Here is a 19,333-nt window from a genome sequence, read left to right as displayed (position 1 = left end):
GACTTCTACAACAGGATAATGATCCTAATCACCCCTCAAAATCCACAGTGGATTACCTCAAGAGGCGCAAGCTGAAGGTTTTACCATGGCCCTCACAGTCCCCTGACCTAAACATTATCGAAAATCTGTACTTAGATCTCAAAAGAGCAGTGCGTACAAAATGGCCCAAGAATCTCACAGAACTAGAAGCCTTTTGCAAGGAAGAATGGGCAAAACTCCCCCAAACAAGAATTGAAAGACTCTTAGCTGGCTACAGAAAGCATTTACAAGCTGTGATACTTGCCAAAGGGGGTATTATTAAGTACTGACCATGCAGGGTGCCCAAACTCTTGCTTCAGGCCCTTTTCCTTTTTTGTTATTTCAAAACTGTAAAAGATGGAAATAAAAATAGTAATCTTGCTTAAAATATTTAAGAAATGTGTCATCTTTAACTTTATGCCTTTTGGAAATCAGGTCATCTTTTACTTGCTTAGCTGTTCACAGTAACAGAAATTTTGATCGGGGGTGCCCAAACTTTTGCATGCCACTGTATATATTAAAAAAGTTAAATTAATTAAGTAATGTAAAAATAAGATAAAGAAATCAGGAGGGTCAAAACAAAAAGCATGAGTTTGCCCTAGCAGACAAGGAGAAGGAGAATTCTAAGGGGTTCTGCAGATACAATAAGAAGAAAGGGATTACCAGGGACAAAATTGATCCTCTAGCAGATCAGAATGGTAATCATGCAGGGAGCCAGAAGAGATGGATAGATCTTAAATGAATATTTTGCATCAGTATTTACTTGGGAAATGGACACCGAGTCTATAGGAGTGAGGCAACACAGCATCACTTGGACCCTATACAGATTACAGAGGAGGAGGTGTTTGCAGTCTGGAGACAACACAAGGTGGATAAGTCCTCAGGGCTTGACCAGGTGTTCCCTCAGACCCTGTGGAAGGCAAGTGCAGAAAATGCTGGAGCCTTAGCGGAGGTTCTTAGATCGTCCATAGCAACAGGTGAGGCACAAGAGGACTGGAGGATAGCCAATGTTGTTCCGCTCTTTAAGAGATATCTAGAAATAAATCAGTAACTTATAAGCCAGTGAGCCTGACATCAGTAGTGGGAAAGTTACTGGGAGGTACTCTAAGGGATTGGATATATGAATACTTGGATAATCAGGGACCCGTTAGGGATAGTCAGTGTGGTTTTGTGCATGGTAGGTCATGTCTAACCAATCTTACAGAAATTTTGAGTAAGTTACCAGGAAAGTTGATGAGTAATACGGTGACAGCAGGCCTGAATAGGCATCTTGACAGGATGAAAGCATTTTCTGGACAGACGAGTGGAATGTCAGCTTTGAGCCTACTAAGTGCAAGGTGATGGTGATGTCTAGGAAGTGGAATCCATCTACCCCCGACCTGTATTTTGGGAACTGCAAGCTGGATTTAAAGAAGGAGCTAGTAATCCTTTGTGTTAATATTGACAGCAAGTTGTTGTGGGATAAACACCTTTCCACTATTTCAAAAAAGGCTGGACAAAGGCTTGGAGCTCTGCGGAGAGTAACATCCAAACTAGACAAAGAGGGCAGAGCCACAGTTTACAAAGCTCAGGTACAAAGTATCATGGAGTATGTCTGCTTATCGTGGATGAATGCCTCCCAGAATGTCCTCAGCCAGCTCGATTCCATTCAGAGAAAGGATGTCAGGATTATAGGTGTAGATGAAGCCACAGCTCGTGAGAAGCTAGCCATCAGTAGCGTACACCACAGACGACAGGTTGCTGCAGCTACTGTGCTATACAAAATGCACACCAGCCACAGCCCTGCAGACCTTCGCGCCATGCTGCCTTCATCTTATGAGAGACAGCGCACCACATGATCAAGTATATCTATGCCTGCTCATGCTGTTTCTATGCCTGATGTGAGAACCTACACACTGGATAGAAGCTTCCTTCACTGTGCTATCAGAATTTGGGACAGCCTTCCAGATGCTGTGGTTGGAAATATCTGCGATGATGGGGTCCAAGCCTTCAAGAGTCGAGTGCACAAACACCTATCATCTCTGGGAGGGAAGTCACATGCTTCTTCATAAGCTATCATGAAGGGGACCAGGATGGCAATGCTTGGTTGTTGGCAGGAAGGGTTAATACCTGACTTTCAAGAGCACTTGTGAGTTATGTTCTGGCTGGACTTAGTCCTTAAATTGCTGGAGAACAGTGCAGAAAGAACAGGTGCTGTTTTCTCTCGGTAAGGATTAGTTTTTAGTTCCAAGTGCTCCTGTCATGTTTTGTCACCCTGTAACCTTACCCTTCAATCTGTCTGAATTATAGAGGACAGCATGTGTATAAATGTGTATCTCCAGCAGACTTCATCATGATCATCATGACTCCAGTATCTCTACTATTTTTTAAAGTTTCTTAATTGTACATATGATTTTTTTTATGTTCTATCGCTGAGCAGCAGTGAACCATCTGACTGGCCTATCAGAATTCTCTTTGGGAACGAGTTGACTTGATCAGCATTTCTGATTGCACTTAATAAAAAAAAAGACAGGACAGTGGATGTTGTCTACATGGACTTTAGCAAGTCACTTGGCATGGTCCTGCATGAGAGGTTGGTCAGGCAGGTATAGTTGGTTGGCATTCAAGATGAGATATTAAGTTGGATTAGACATTGGGTTTGAGGGAGACGCTAGAGAGTGGTCGTAGATGGTTGCCTTTCTGACTGGAGGTCTGTGACTAGTGGGGATCGCTGCTGGGCCCATTGTTGTTTGCCATCTATACTAATGATCTGGATGATAATGTGGTTGGCTGGATCAGCAAATTTGTGGATGACACCAAAACTGGGGGTCTAGAGGCCAATGAGGAAGACTGTCAGAGCTTGCAGTGGGATCTAGACCAGCTGGAAAAATAGGCGGAAAAATGGCAGATGGAACTTAATGCAGAGAATTGTGAGGTGTTGCACTTGGGTAGGAGCAACCAAGGAATGTCTTACACAGTGAACGGTCGGGCACCGAGGACTGCAGTAGAGCAAAGGGATCTGGGAATACAGGTACATAATTCATTGGTGGTGGCATAGGTAGATAGGGTCATAAAGAGAGCTTTTGGCACATTGGGTAAATGAAAGTAGGCTTTTTCCACTGAGGTTGGGTGGTACTATAATTAGAAGTCATGGGTTAAGGATGAAAGGTGGAAAGTTTAAGGGAAACATGAGGGGAAACATTTTCACAGAGAGTCCCGAGAGTGTGGAACAAGCTACAGTGGAATTGGTACATGCGAGCTTGATTTCATTGTTTAAGAGAAGTTGGAGAGGTACGTGGACAGTAGGGGTATGAATGGCTCTGGGTCTGGTGCAGGTTAATGGGACAAGGCAATTTAAAGGGTTCCACACAGAAAGGAAGGCATGTTCTAGGTGATGGGCGTCCTTAATGATGGATGCTGCCTTGTTGAGGCATCGGTCCTTGACCATGTCCTGGATGCTGGGGAGGCTAGTTTCCATGATGGAGCTCTGACTGTGTTTACAACTTTCTGAAGCTTATTCCAATCCTGAGCCAGTGAGAATGCTCTCTATGGTACATCTATAGAAATTTGCAAGTGTCTTTCATGACATACCAATTCTCCTCAAACTTGTAATGAAATATAGCCGCTGTTGTGCCTTCTTTATAACTGCATCAATATGTTGTGCCCAGGATAGATCCTCAGAGATATTGACACCCAGAAACTTGAAATTGCTCATTCTTTCCACTTCTGATCCCTCGATGAGGACTGGTGTGTGTTCCCTCATCTCACTCTGTCTGAAGTCCACAGTCAATTTTTTGGTCTTACTGACATTGAGTGGAAGGTCGTTGCTGTGACACCACACAAATAGCTGATCCATTTCACTCCTGTACGCCTTCTTGTCACCATCTGAAATTCTGCCAGCAACAGTTGTGTCATCAGCAAATTTATAGATGGCACGTTAGCTGTGCCTTTCCACACAGTCGCCTGGGTGTCGAGAGTAGGGCAGTGGGCTATGCGCACAATCTTAAGGTGTGCCAATGTTGATTATCAGTGAGATGGAAATATTATTTCTGATCTGTACATACAGGTCTTCCAGTGAGGAAACTGAGGGGAGATACAGAAGCTTTTTGATCAGAACTGGAGGAATGGTTGTGCTAAACGCTAAACTGTAATCAAACAACAGCAGCCTATTGTAAGTATTAGTATTGTCCAGGTGATCCAAGGCAGCGTGAAGAGTCAATGAAATTGCATCTGCTGTAGATCTATTGTGGTGTTAGGCAAATTGCAACGGGTCCAGGTCCTTGCTTAGACAGGAGTTGATTCTAGCCATAACAAATCTCTCAGAGATTGAGCTTGAGAGTATGTGATTGACTCAGGTTCACTGATCAAGTATTAAAGGCAATGACACGCAGCAGTTTCTTGGAGCTTTGAGCAGCAACCAATCAGTGCTCGGGATTCATTAGCAAGCACAAATTAAAGTAAGGCAGGGGCAAGTGGAGCGGCCATCTTTGGAGTGGACAGAGTTAGAGTGGAGTTTTTAAGGCTTTATCGCTTCAAGGCTTCAGCATGCAGAGTTTTCAGTCAGAGGAGGCAAAAAAAAAGCTGAAGGTAGAGATTCTCCCCCCTTCTTTATACTTGCTCAGTTAGAACTGTAGAGATGCCAGGCAGAATAGTGGGATGCAGGGAAGACAGGAAGACCTCCAGTATCCCTGACAACTACACCTGTGACAAGAGCATCCAGCTAAAGATTCTAACAATCAGAGGTAAGGATTGGAGCTGGAACTAGATGAACTGTGGATCATTTGGGATGCCAAGTGGGGTTTAAACTGAAGTTGCAGTGGGGTGGGAACCAGAGTGCCAGAGCAGTAAGGGAAAAGGTTGTGGAGACAGATGTTGGTAAGACCTCAGACAAAGTCAGGAATCAAAAAGGTTGAGCATGGTGTGACTTATGTCCTGAGCTGCACATATTTCAATGCAAGAAGTGTTGTAGGAAATGCGATGAGCTCAGGGCGTGGATCAACACCTGTAATTATGATATTGTAGCCACTAGTAAGACTTGGTTGCAGGAGGGGCAGGACTGACAGCTCAATATTTTGGAGTTCCATTGCTTTAGATGTGACAGAGCAGAGGAATTAAAGGAGGAGGGTGGCATTACTAGTCAGGGAAAATGTCAGGGCAGTGCTCTGTCAGGACAGACTAGAGAAGTCATCTACTGAGACGTTATTGGTGGAACTGAGAAATAAGACAGGCATGACCATGTAAATGGGGTTATATTGCAGACCACCAATAGTCCTGGGGATTTAGAGGAACAAATTTGAAGAGAGATCATAGGTGGAGATTGCAAGAAACATAAGGTTGCTTTAGTCAGTGATTTTAATTTTCCATATATTGACTGGGACTCCCATACTGTAAAAGGGTTAAATGGGATAGAGTTTGTCAAATGTGTTCAGGAAAGTTTCCTCCATCAGTACGTAGAAGTCCCAATGAGAGAGCATGTGATACGGGATCTCCTATTAGGGAATGAGACAGAGCAGGTGGCAGAAGTTTGTGTAGGGGAACACTTTGCATCCAGTGATCACAATGCCATTAGTTTCAGGCTAAACATGTAAAAAGATTGGTTTGGTCTGTGGTTGAGATGGCAGGAAGGCTAGTTTTGATGGTATCAGAAATGATCTGTACATGTAGATTGGGTCAAGCCACTTTCTGGCAAAGGTATACTTGGTAAGTGGGAGGCCTTCAAAAGTGAACTTCTGAGAGTGCAGAGCTTGTATGTGCCCGGGTTAAGAGGTGCTTATGGAGTATAAGAAATGCAAGAGAACACTTGAGAAAGAAATCAGGAGGGCTAAAAGGCAGCATGAGGTTGCCCGAGCAGACAAGGTGAAGGAGAATCCTAAGGGATTCTACGGATTTGTTAAGAGCAAAAAGAATGCAAGGGACAAAACTGGTCCTCTGGAAGATCAGAATGGCAATCGATGTGTGGATGGCAGAGATCTTAAATAATATTTTTGCAGCTGTATGTACTTAGGAGGCAGACGCTGAGTCTGTAGAGGAGAAGCAAAGCAACATCTACTTCATGGACCCTTTACAGTTTACAGAGGAGCAGGTGTTTGCTGTTCTGAGGCAAATTAGGGTGGATAGATCCCCAGGGCCTGACAATGTGTTCCCTCAGACCCTACGGGAGGCAAGTGCAGAAATTGCCGGGACCATAGCAGAGATATTTAAATCATCCCTAATGTCAGGTGAGGTACCAGGGGCTGGAGAATAGCCAATGTTGTTCCACTGTTTAAGAAACATAAACCTGGAAATTACAGGCCAGTGAGTCTGACATCAGTTGTGGGGAAGTTATTGGAAGGTATTCTAAGGGACCGGATATATAAGTATCTGGATAGACATGGACTGATTAAGGATAATAAATGTGATTTTGTACGAGCTAGATCATGTCCAACCAATCTTATAGTCAGAAATGCTGATGACGGCAAGACAGTGGATGTTGTTTACAGGGACTTTAGCAAGGCATTTGAAGGGATCCCATTTGGGAGGTTGGTCAAAAAGTTCAGTCACTTGGCATTCAAGATGAGGTAGTAGATTGGATTAGACATTGGCTTTGTGGGAGAAGCCAGAGAGTGGTAGTAGATGGCTGCCTCTCTGACTGGAGGCCTGTGGCTAGTGAAGAGCCGCAGGGATCGGTACTGCGTCCATTGTTGTTTGTCATCCATATCAGCAATCTGGTGATAATGTGGTAAACTGGATTAGCAAATTTGCAGATGACACCAAGATTGAAGGGTGTAGTGGGCAGCGAGAATGACTATCATGGTTTTCAGCGGGATCTGGACCAGATGGAAAAATGGGCTGAACAATGGTAGATGAAGGTGGAGCTTGGGAGGGATAATAGCGCCAAATGGTGACTCATTTGCTTGCATCTTCAGAAAGAGCTCTATTTCCACCTTTAATATCTTTATTTTTCCTTCCAGAGTTCTTTTGAAGACCCTGACCTGGAATTACACGCAGGCTTCGGTTCTTTGCGGGAATGGGACCCATTCTCAGGGGTCCACGACTGGCTGTTATTCGACATGCCAAGGGTTTGGCCTGAACGTCTCAATTGTGTTTGGAAGCCTAAGATCTCGGAGCTCTGGAGACGGGCGGATGGAGGGTCAGTGTCACGGCAGGAGACATAAGTGTCGTCAGGGAGGCGGGAAAATCTTTTGCTGTGAGCCCGAAGACCCAAGGTCTTTGCGATCTTTGGACACAGAGCTTGAAAAAAAGCAACAAAAAGGACGTTTAACGTTGTAAACCAGTGGGTTGTTGTTATGTTTCCCGCTCGCTGTGAAAATGGGGGACACCTCCCTCTCTCTTGCCAGGGCGAGAGAGAACCTGTGGGTTGTCGAATGTTGGATGAAATGCGAAGCCTTTGGGGTAACTTTGGTCTGTGTCTTTGCTATTGCTTAGCACACGTTTGGGCTCAGTGATGGTATCGATGTGTGTTTGTTTTCCAGTAGGGGGAGGGGGAACGTTGCTTGCTGCCGCTTACGCGTGAGAGGGGGGAGCTGGGGGGGACTTTAGGGTTCTCATGTTTAACAGTCATTCATTCTTTGGGGCACTTCTCTGTTTTTGTGGATGCTTGCAAAGAAAAAGTATTTCAGGATGTATATTGTATACATTTCTCTGACATTAAATTCGACCTTTGAACCTTTGAACCTTAAAATTTAATGCAGACAAGTGTAAGGTGTTGCAATTTGGTTAGACTAATCAGGGTAGGTCTTACACTGTGAACAGTAGGGCACTGAGGGGTGCGGTAGAACAAAGGGATCTGGGAATACATGCCCATCATTCTTTGAAAGTTGCTTCACAGGTAGATAGGATTGTAAGGAAAACTTTTGGCACATTGGCCTTCATAAATCAGTACTGAGTACAGGAGTTGGGATGTCATGTTGAAGTTGTATAAGATATTGGTGAGGCCTAACTTGGAGTATTGTGTGAAGTTTTGGTTACCTACCTACAAGAAAGGTGTAAATAAAGTCAAAAGAGTACAGAGAAACTTTACAAAGATGTTGCTGGATCTGGAGGACATGAATTATAATGAAAGATTGAATAGGTTAGGATTTTATCCCTTAGAACATAGAAGGTTGAGAGGAAATTTGTTAGAGGTATACAAAATTATGAGGGGTATAGATAGGGTAAATGCAAGTAGGCTTTTTCCACTGAGGTTGGGTGGGGCTATAACCAAAGGTCATAGGTTATGGGAGAAAGATGAAAAATTTAAGGGGAACATGAAGGAGAAACTTCTTCGCTCAGAGGGCTGTGAGAGTATGGAATGAGCTGGCAGCACAGGTGGCACAGGTGAGCTCGATCTCAACATTTAAGCGAAGTTTGGATAGGTACGTGGATAGAGGGGTATGGTCCCAGTGCAGGTCGATGGGAGTAGGCAGTTTAGATGATTTTGGCATTGACTAGATGAACCGAAAGGACTGTTTCTGTGTTGTACTATTTTTAAAAAAGCATTTAATTACCGTAGATGTGAGTGCTACTGGACAATAGTCATCAAGACAGTTTACCCTACTCTTCTTGGGCACTGGTACGATTGTTGTCCTTTTGAAGCGGGTGGGAAATTCTGACTGTAGCAATGAGATTGAAACTGTCTTTGACCACACATGCCAGTTGGTTGGCACAGGTTTTCAGAGCCCTAGCAGTTAAACCATTGGGGCCTATTGCCTTGCGAGGGTTCACCCTCTCGTAAGCCGTTCTGACTTCAGCCTCTGAGACAGATCAGAGGGTCCCCAGATGCTGCAGGGATTCTCATAGTTGTAGTTCTATTCTCCTTTTCAAAGTGTGCATAAAAGGCGTTGAAGCATCTCTGCCATTCATGATGTTATGTTTCATTTTGTAGGAAGTAATGTTCTACAAACTCTGTCCAAGCTGACGTGCATCCGATTCTGCCTCTAACCTCAATTGAAATTGTTCCTTTGCTCTTGAGATAGACCTCCTCAAGTCGTACCTGGCCTTCCTGTATAGTCCTCAATCACCAGACTTGGATGCCACAGATGTAGCCATCAACAGGCTACGAATCTCCTGGTTCATTGATGGCTTTTGATTAGGGTATGTACAGTCTGTTCTTGTGCACACACTCATCTACACAGGTTGTAATGAAGTTAGTGACAGCTGTGTCATATTCAATCAGACTCAAAGATGAGTCCCTGAATACAGTCCGGTCCATTGATTCAAAGCAGTCCTGCAAGTTCTCCTGCGCCTCCCTTCTCCATACCTTCTTGGTCCTCTCTACTGGTGCTGCAGTCTTCAGTTCCTGCCTATACTCAGGGAGTAGAGGTACGGCCAAGTGATCAAATTTCCCAAACTGTGGGCATTTGATGGCACAGTAAGCACATTATGGTGGTATAGCTGTGGTTCAGTGTGTTGACTCATCTGGTTCCACAAATGATGTGCTGGTGATAATTATTTAGGGCCTTTCTTGGTTAAAATCCCCCAAAATGACGGGGAGGGCATCAGGATATACTGTTTCATGCCTGCCGATTACGTCTCTCAGTTTGTCTAGAGCCTGTTTGACTCACGCTTGAGCTGGGATATACACCACTACTAAGATGATGCTGAAAACTCTGGCAGCGGATAAAATGGGCGGCACCTGATTGTGAGATTTTCCAGGCCAGGTGAGCAGGACTGGGACAGAACTACCACATTTGTGCACCATGAGGAGCCAATCACAAAGCATATTCCTCCTCCTCTGTCTTTGAAAGACTCAGCAGTCCTGTCTTGGTGGAGAATCGTGAACCAGCAAGCTGTATTTCTGCGTCCAGAGTGGCAGGGGTACTCAAGTCCCTGGAAAGCAGAAAACATAACAATCCCTGATGTCCCTCTGCTACAGCAACCTTGCTCTGAGGTCTTTGATCTTATTTACCAAAGTTGGTGATCTAGTGTTTTCCTGGAGTAAATGACACGTAAATTCTTCTTGGGCTTCCAGCTGGGTCCAGGTATTGATTTTAACCAACATTTCAATGACAAACTCTGCCATCTTCATCAGAGATGATGCCTAGGCACGTGTAGTCTAATAGTTATATATACTCAGCTCCCGTTATCCATCCCTCCTGATTGGTTACTTCTCCACCAACCAGATTTCCATTGTCCCACCTTGTTTAAATTCATATTTGAGTTCTTACCTAGAGCGAGACCTTCATCTTTGTTGAGATGAAACATGATTGGTTGATCATATAATGATCACTGCCTCCAAAGGGTTCTTTTACCATAGGCTCCCTAATCAAATATGGTCCATTACACAACATCCAATCCAGAACAGCCTTACCCCTGTTTGGCCCAACCACATACTGTTCTAAAAAACCATCTCATAGGCATTCTACAAACTGTCTCTCTTGGGATCAAGCACCAACCTGATTTTCCCAATGTATCTGCATATTCAAATCCCCCATGACTATTGTAACATTGCCCTTTTGACGTGCTTTTTCCAGCTCCTATTGTAATTTGTATCCCACATCCTGGCTACTGTTCAGAGGCCTGTACTGTATGTAACTCCCATCAGGGTCTTTTTACCCTTACAGTTTCTTAATTTTGTCCACAAGGACTCTACATCTTCCAATCCTATGTCACTTCTTTCAAACGATTTGATTTCATTTTTTAACAACAGAGCCACCTTGTTGATTGGGAATTGACCTTCAGGCATTAGGGTGACAAAGGCCAAGAAACGGAAACTCTCTAATCAATGAAAGTCCTTAATATATATGAAATACTTCAAAATACCTTTCTACAGAAGAGAAACCAATATCTTGTTGACGTATGTGGAGATATGGGCTATGAAATCTTTCTACTGGCTAATAGAGATGAATAGGTCCACTCAGCTGGTCCTGGTTATAGCTTCTGTGTATTCATATGTGTCATCAAGGTCTTGGTGACAGGGACTGAGACTCTGTTCTTCTAATAAGGTCTCACTGGACAGGGAAGAAATCCAGAAAGCACCCACGTACAGGGTGAATTGGCTTCACCCGAGCTGAACACTGGTCATGTGGCTTCAGGGGCACTGAGCAGTCTTCGTCCATCAGACACTGCAAGACAAGATCAAAGGCTGCCAGTCCACTCAGATAACTAAAGAAAGCTGAAGTTCAATGGTTACTTTGCAAGCACCCGGGGCGGTGATAGAATTTACATCTCGGAATGAGAGTTCCATGAACACAGGCAGCTTCCACAAGGTCCGGTGTGATGATTAAGTGCGATTAGTGACGCACTGTCACCAGGAGAGGTGGAATTTAACAACAGTGCTTCTGATGAGAGATGTGTAAACTGAGCTGGAGAGAGGGCCAAGCAGTAAAAGTGACTCCTTTCTGTGTGTGATGTATATGAACACCACCAAAGACAATGGCATGTAGTCAGGAGGTGTGGTGAAGCAGTGTGGCAGTGAAGAAAGTGATACCTCTACAATTGGGCTTCCGGTTAGACTGGTAGTACTAACAAAGAACAGATCCTTTCAGAGATGTGAAGAGAACCCTGCGCATATTCTTCAGGAGTCAAAGATTTACTGTGTTGGCTGCTCAGGTGTCTGCTGGTGAGGGCTGGGCACACATCTATTACACCGCAGGGCAACAAGGAAAGGAGATGATGTGAAAGGAAAATACTAGGACAGCAGGCATTGATTACAGAAGTGCCTTTGGAAGCATTCTTGAGATTGAGAAATTGGCTCTTAAGCTGAAGTAATTAGCAAGAGAAATAATTAGACAGAGGAAATGAAATTCTAAACCTGAAACCAGTGAAGACATTCCATCATGGATGAACTTCATCAAAGGCGTCACTTGTCAATGACTGGGCAATTTCAGGTCACAAATCTTGAAGATGTGTGGGTCTGAAGGCTTCATGTGAGAGCCAGTTCACAGAAATTTTATAACATCAGTTCCATCATTACAGTAATCCACAAGGAAAGTGTGGTGAACTACATATACATGTCTGGACACGCCCCCCCCCACCCCACCCCTGCTGACTGCTCCTGTGGCTCCTCCCACAGACCCCTGTATAAAGGCGATTGGAGGCACTGCTCCTCCCTCAGTCTCCAGGATGTTGTGTGATGGTCTCTTGCTGCTGATAGTGCTTACTCTTCCAACTAATAAAAGCCTATCTCTCGCCTCACGTCTCCGAGAGTTATTGATGGTGCATCGGAAGGCAAGAAAAAGTAAGAGAAAATCTGTAGATTCTGGAAATCCAAGCAACACACACAAAATGCCAGAGGAATTCAGCAGGCCAGGCAGCATCTATGGAAAAGAGCACAATCAATGTTTTGACCTAAGACCCTTCATCAGGGTCGTTCTGATGAAGGACCTCAGCTCAAAATGTCGACTGTACTATTTCCCATAGTTGCTGCCTGGCTTGCTGAGTTCCTCCGGCATGTTGTATGTGTTGCAAGAAAAAAATAAGCTCAGCATAATTGTAGTAGAATAGTCTCGGCCTACAGAGAGGAGGTAGAAAAAAATTAAGGCCTGGTGCCAGGCAAATAACGTCTTCCTCAATGTCAACAAGACAAAGGAGATGGTTATCAATTTCAGGAGAACTTGCTGCCCTCACACCCCTCTTTATGTAAGCAGCAAGCAGTGGAAATTGCGAGTAGTTTCAAACACCTGGGAGTGCATATCTCGCGCAAATTCTCATAGTTCCAGAACGCATCCTCCACAGTCAAAAAAGCTCACAAGTGCCTCTACTTTCAGAGGAGGCTGAAGAGAGCTGGCCTCTACACATTTATCTCATATCCTTCATCTCATATGCAGTAGAGAACATCCTAATATGCTGCATCACTGCATGGTACAGAAACTGCATTGTGACGGACAGGAAGGTTCTGCAATGGGTTGTCAAAACTGCCCAACACATCACTGGCATTCGCCTATCCACCATCGAGGGCATATGTACAGAAAGATGCCGAGAAAAGGCCAGCTATATTATGAAGGATCCCACCCACCCTGCCCTTGGATTGTACATCCCCCTCCCATCAGGGAGAAGGTTACTTAGCATCCAAGCCAGGACCAGCAGACTCAAATACAGTTACCTTCCCCAAGCAGTAAGGCTGTTCAACTCCTCCACCCACTGACCCACCCAGTACCACTAACTCCTGTCAGAGTCACCCTATGTACAGACACTCCTGTACATCACTCTATGTGCATATAATCAATTTATGTTTATAAGCTATCTTATGTATTTATATTTATTGTGCTTTTTTACTATTGCATTCTTTATCTTAGTATGTTTTTTACATGCTGCATCAGATCTGGAAATGCAATTGTTTCATTCTCCTTTAAACTCGTGTATTGAAAATGACATTAAACGATCTTGAACATTGATTGAGTCGAGTAAAGGAATAGACAGAGTCGATAAAACTGTGTGAGTTCTGGAGAGAAAATCAGTGTCCACCACAATCTGGCAGATTTATAGAATTACTGTATCGATTGAATAAAATGCAGATTAACAGGGGTGCTTTAAGAGAGAAGGTCATGGCAACATAGGGGCAGTTCCAAGCTAAGACGATTCAGTGGAATACTGTACATTACATCAGGCAAGGTGTTATTAATGTCAGCCCAGACCAGCATAATCAGAATGTGACAGAGCTGAAAGTGGTTGCATTCTTGAAGACACTGCAGGAAGGGAGTGTCAGACGGAATGACTTCATGTTTCCAATGGTGCCAACAGGAAAGAGGATGGGTCTATGTTGTGTCGTGAGTCAGGATGTACTTACATCAAATTCTCCATGTGAAGTCAAAGCAATGAAGATGGAGAGTTTTGAGAAGTAACTGAAGTAGAGATTATTATAAATAAGTTTCTGGCACTCGGTAATGTACGGGGTGCCACGGTAGTGTGATGCTATTACGGCTGGGGGTATCGGAGTTCAGGGTTCAATCCTCCATAGGGAGTCTGTATGTCCTCCCTGTGGAACATGTGGGTTTCCCCTGGGTGCCCCACTTTCCTCTTATGGTCCAAGGACATACTGGGTTGGTAAATTGACTTGTGAATGCATTAGGGTTAAATCGGGATTGTCGGGGGTTGCTGACCCAAAGGGCAGGAAGGGCCTCCTCCGGGCTGTATCTCTAAAGTAAAAAATAAAATACTGTTGTATTGTACTGATAGGTTACTGGCCTCTGTGATAAGCTTAGATGTGACAATCCAACACGTACAGATGAAACAAGAAAATGATGATCTGGAATGTACAATACAAGATATTGTAAGTTATTGTATGTGTCCAACTATGTTGAATCACCAGTTGCTGAAGAAGAGGTGAAACTAGATCTGTGTGAGGGGTCTGAAGGATTCATCGAAAATGCTCATGGCTGAAGTAGATACCACAGAAGACAACTGCAACTTGTTATAAAGAGTTCAGAGAACAAAATGATCAAATGATGGAATAAATTTGTGTTGTAAATAGTTAACCAGAATTTCATGTAGTCAACAGTTGTTAGTTTGCATGGTCTTATTTCTTATTTTAAAGGAAAAGTAGTGCAGAGTATGCAAGTGTACTTTTAAGAACTGACTGCACTATTTGAAATGACATTGATGCATTAATGTATCAAAATAAACACCAAAGGGTATTTTGACTGGAAACATTAACTCTGTTTTTCTTTCAGTGGAGGTATGAGGGAGGATTTTTTCACTCAGGGCAGTTGGAATCAGAAATGAACATTCCTGAGGAGGAACGGAGGTGGAGACTTTCATGACATTTAATAAGTATCTTGACCCTAAGGCCAAGTGGTGCAAGATGTGGTTCATATAGATGGGTATCTGTGTTCAACGTGGGTGTGGCGGACAGAAGGTCTCACTGGCATTCTCTATGAATATGACTCTGTTGCTATTTGTCTGATGATTACAGATTCAGTAAAGGATGTTGTTAATTCTTAAATCTGTTTCTTCACTAACAAGCAACAACACAGGAGAACCTATTGAGAATGCAAACCTTCTGTTCATTCCCTCCATTGCAACCAAAAAGATGGTTATTTTATTGCAGCTGTGTTCTTTGAAAGACTGGAGATGTGTTAAAACTAAGCAGTCTGTAGAAAGTGAAGGATTCAAAGTATCAAAAAAAAACCATAATGGGCTCAGTCTGTAAAAATGCTTTCACCATTAGAGAGCATGGAGAAAGAAAATTTCTGAACTCCAGCTCGGAGTTATTTCTTCTATACCCACCAACAAGTTTTCAGCATGTCCACAGTTACTGTTCATCATGAGTGAGGAAACAGGACTCTACATGTATATTTTCTGCATCAGGTGAATACACCACTTGAAATCCATGTGGTTTTCAGCCCCATCACAGGTAAATGAACAGATCTGCTTCAGTATACATCATACGCAGATCTGGATATAGATCTGGATCTAACTAATAATCTATTTTCAAAGCAATGCTACACCCCTCACTACTTTTTAATGACCTCATAAATGTTCCTACTCATTATTCCTTTATGAAGATAGTCGTAAAATATTCATTAACAACCTTTGCACATGCTTTGTTTCCAAAGTACTATTTATGGCCTCTGCTTTTTCCAAGTTCTCCTCTGCTCTTTATATACTTAAACTATATATATTTGAATTTTCTTCAGTGTTACTTGCTAAGATTTACAGTATTCATATCCTCGCTGTGCTTTTCTCATTTTCATTTTATTTTCACTCCAATACTTTTAATTCTCTTCCAGGTATTAAACTAGTGTTTGACATACAGTATACTTCCATTTCCTCGTTATTTTACTCTCTGTACATTCTATCATAAGTCGTCCAGTGGTGTAGTGGCATCCGCACTGGACTTTGAGGCGAGTGGTCCAGAGTTCAAATCTGGCTGGTTCCTTGCACACTTTCCATCCGTGCTGGGTTGAGCATCAAGCTAGTAACTCGGCCTCGTAAACATAGTCAAATGCTACGGGAGCAGCAAAAAAAAGAATCGCCTGATGCACCACAAAGTGTGAAAAAGAACAGCAGCATTCTATCATCTGGAAGCTCTCAGACTGGCAGGCCCACCGTTCCTTCCCTACATTTCCCCTGAATGCCTTGAATGCTGCTTATTTATTATTCTGAGACTTGTATTGCTCCTATGAAATGACTTCTCTAACACAGGTGTATGCCAGCTGTCAGAGCAATCCCATTCCATCACTTATTTCCCTTTAAACCATTCTCTCTCACGTGCTCAGGAACTGCACTTGGTGAATATCAAGTAGTCAATTAACCTACCATTGATGTGATGTTTGGGCGCAACCAGAACGTACAGCAGAGCCCATACAGTCACACACAGCACCTGCAAGCTCCAGCCAAGCAGTGCCAGAGACTCAGATCCCACTTGCTGAAGGCATTGTGCCATTATGTTGCCCTTAGTCTATAGCTAAGGAAGTATTGGTACGATTGGAACATAAAAGCTTAATCCATTCAGCTTTCCCAGAATGTTGTGAGCATGCAGCTGGTCAGTGAGCACTCCTCTCCTCAATGAGGTTGCCTGACCTGCCAAACACTTCCAGCATTCTCTCCAGCAACACCCTAGCTCCTCCTGCATTCTCTGTTTGGCTTTCAAATTTGCAAAATCTGTATTTTTGGTTGATATTTTTTCCAGACTTTTCAACAGAATTACGTTAACACATTAATATTAATTTTTAAATGGCTGGGGAATGAGAGCATCTTTCATGTGTTGTCAATAGTAACTCCTTGGCTTTTAGGTAGACTGAATGAAGTAAAACACTCTATCATGAATTGCTTCACACAAAATTGAAGGATGTTAATATAGACTGCACAGCAGTCAATTTGGCCTAAAACATGCTCTTGCTAACAGCAATGAATTATAATCAGCTAATTCATTTTGTTGTAATACTGGTTGAGGGATGAATATAGACAAAGGACCACAAATAATTCACTGAAAGAAACCATGAATCCCTTATACTCATCTAAAAGTCCTTACCTCCAACGATGCAACATTTCCTTGTTCCTACATGAAGAAGCACCCTAGACTTCCGTGTTCTTATCTTCAGAATGGGACTTCAGTACATATCCTCTGATTCAGGTTTGAAAATGTTACTGATTATATCACCGCTGGTGCAGAGACTATGATGCCCTGTTGAACATGTCATTTGTGGAAGCAGTTATGTTGTCATGGTGACAAACAATACTCAATACAAATTAAGCTGGGGAAAGCTAATATACCATATAAAATGTTGCTCTCTTAGCCCTGTTTAAAATTTATGGTAATCTAGCATTTGATAACAATCATCCCAATTCTGCCCTCTGAAGGCCACTTTATTTGCATCATAAGCCACTTAACGAATGGCAGAGCTATCAATTGTGCAGTGTATTTGAACTTTCTCATTTTGTCCAATGAGCTGGGATTTTGACATAGAACCTGTGAGCCCATTATGGACAGAGATGGTTCCAGGGAAAATCTTGGCCATGAAGGTTTCAGAGAATACGTACATCCTAAAACACGATTCTTGCATTTGTGGCGCAGAAACACTCAAGGTGATGAGGTTTTTAAGCTTTTGTTTTGAAACCTTCAACCATGGAATGATGTAGCTGGATTGTCATGTTCTCCTAATGTAACATGTGATTTAATTGGCAATCATCAAATGAATATAATTCCAAATGCCCAACCATTTTCTTCAAACCCATTTATTTTCATGTGTGCAGTGTAGTTCTATGCTCTCACACCTATGTGGCACTTAGTTAAAAAGAACGTTTGTGAATAGATTACTTTACTTAAAAGTGAGGCCTCCGTTGGTCAGGGTCGACCATGGATGTTGTGTCCAAGCTGACTACATGATACACGAGCCAGGGCAGTACGATTATAGAGAGGAAACTGCACCCATACAACAGGCTCCCCTTCTCCATGCAGTTGATGAATCAGAAGGAACGGCAGAGACTGATAGAGTCTGGCACCAGTGGCGTCACTGGAATTGGCAGTCAGTGGACTGCCTTGAGGACTCCAGCTCCAGACTTACTCCCGAAGACTTCCCCATGAGTGTGTATAGCTGCAAGACAGCAGATGTTTGAGATCTAGGTTCTAGATGAGTAGCCAACCACAGCTGAGGAGCTCCATCTGCCCAAAAGCAACTGGCTTTAAAGCGCCAATAACCTGCCATTTCCCCTTCTCCTGTCAGTAGAAACAGTTCTGCCAGGCTAGTAGCTAAGACACACTTAAAAGCCAGGAGCTGGACTTAGTTGTCAGAGGCTATTTGAGACACACACCATAAGCTTATCCCTACTATCCCCCTGGCTATGACAACCTTAAGGAATCTATTGAAATGAAAGTTTAAATCATTAAATTCTTAAATGTATTACATTTAAGAAAGACTCTTAGATTACCGTGCTATTAAAGTAGATACGGTGATGTTCCTGGATTCAGATTTGGTCTATTTGAAACTGAAGATTTTCTTTTATGTTTGAACTCAGGTTTTTAAATATATAGTCATTGTTTCTTTGTACAAAACAACTGAACAAAAGTGAATAGGAAATGCTATGTAAGCTTGGTTTTTATTTAACCTTACGTCCAGCATACATACTTCAACAAAAGAAATACTGTGCTTCACAAGAAAAGACCCATATTATCAAAAATCTATTATGTGCTATGTAACTGGTCTGTTTGTTCTCACTGAAGAATGCAATCTAATATAAAAAAAATCAGGGTGTCTCTTTTATGTATTCTAAAGGTTATTTTTGCAAAGATTTGCAAAGATCTACTGTATTTCAGGTCATGACGATAAGGTTTTTTAAGTACTTAAGGGATCATTGTTTGCAGAGGAAATGCAAATGTCAAATATTTTATGTAAGATATTCCCCAAATTATGTTGCTAGAATGTCAGAAATCGCTGCAAGTAAAATACTGAAGCTACAGGGAAATGGATGAATGCATAAATCATTAGAGAATCAGGGTGGTCAGCTATGTGTGGAGCCGAGGGAGATGGGAGAGATTTTGAACGATTTCTTCTCTTCGGTATTCACTAAGGAGAAGGATATTGAATGGTGTAAGGTGTGGGAAACAAGTAAGGAAGTTATGGAACCTATGACAATTAAAGAGGTGGAAGTACTGGCGCTTTTAAGAAATTTAAAAGTGGATAAATCTCCGGGTCCTGACCGGATATTCCCCAGGACCTTGAGGGAAGTTTGTGTAGAGATAGCAGGAGCTCTGACGGAGATCTTTCAGATGTCATTAGAAACAGGGATTGTGCCGGAGGATTGGCGTATTGCTCATGTGGTTCCATTGTTTAAAAAGGGTTCTAGAAGTAAGCCTGGCAATTATAGACCTGTCAGTTTGACATCAGTGGTGGGTAAATTAATGGAAAGTATTCTTAGAGATAGTATTTATAATTATCTGGATAGACAGGATCTGATTAGGAGTAGCCAGCATGGATTT

General features: G+C 42.8%; 1 protein-coding gene across 4 annotated transcripts in view; it reads right to left on the bottom strand.

Annotated features, from left to right (window-relative positions):
* LOC140727862 (galactosylgalactosylxylosylprotein 3-beta-glucuronosyltransferase 1-like) overlaps positions 1-19,333 on the bottom strand; it is a 129,192-nt gene that overhangs the window by 78,399 nt on the left and 31,460 nt on the right. Inside the window, exon 1 of one of the 4 annotated variants that reach the window (XM_073045727.1) lies at positions 16,889-16,991. The exons of the other annotated variants lie outside the window; for them this stretch is intronic. The gene's annotated coding sequence lies outside the window, so the exon portion shown is untranslated. Of the gene's footprint in view, positions 1-16,888; positions 16,992-19,333 lie in introns of those variants that run through there. 4 annotated transcript variants of the gene reach the window in all.

This window comes from Hemitrygon akajei, chromosome 5 (genome assembly GCF_048418815.1).
Source record: "Hemitrygon akajei chromosome 5, sHemAka1.3, whole genome shotgun sequence".
NCBI lineage: Eukaryota > Metazoa > Chordata > Chondrichthyes > Myliobatiformes > Dasyatidae > Hemitrygon > Hemitrygon akajei.
This window is presented reverse-complemented; position numbering and strand designations above follow the sequence as displayed.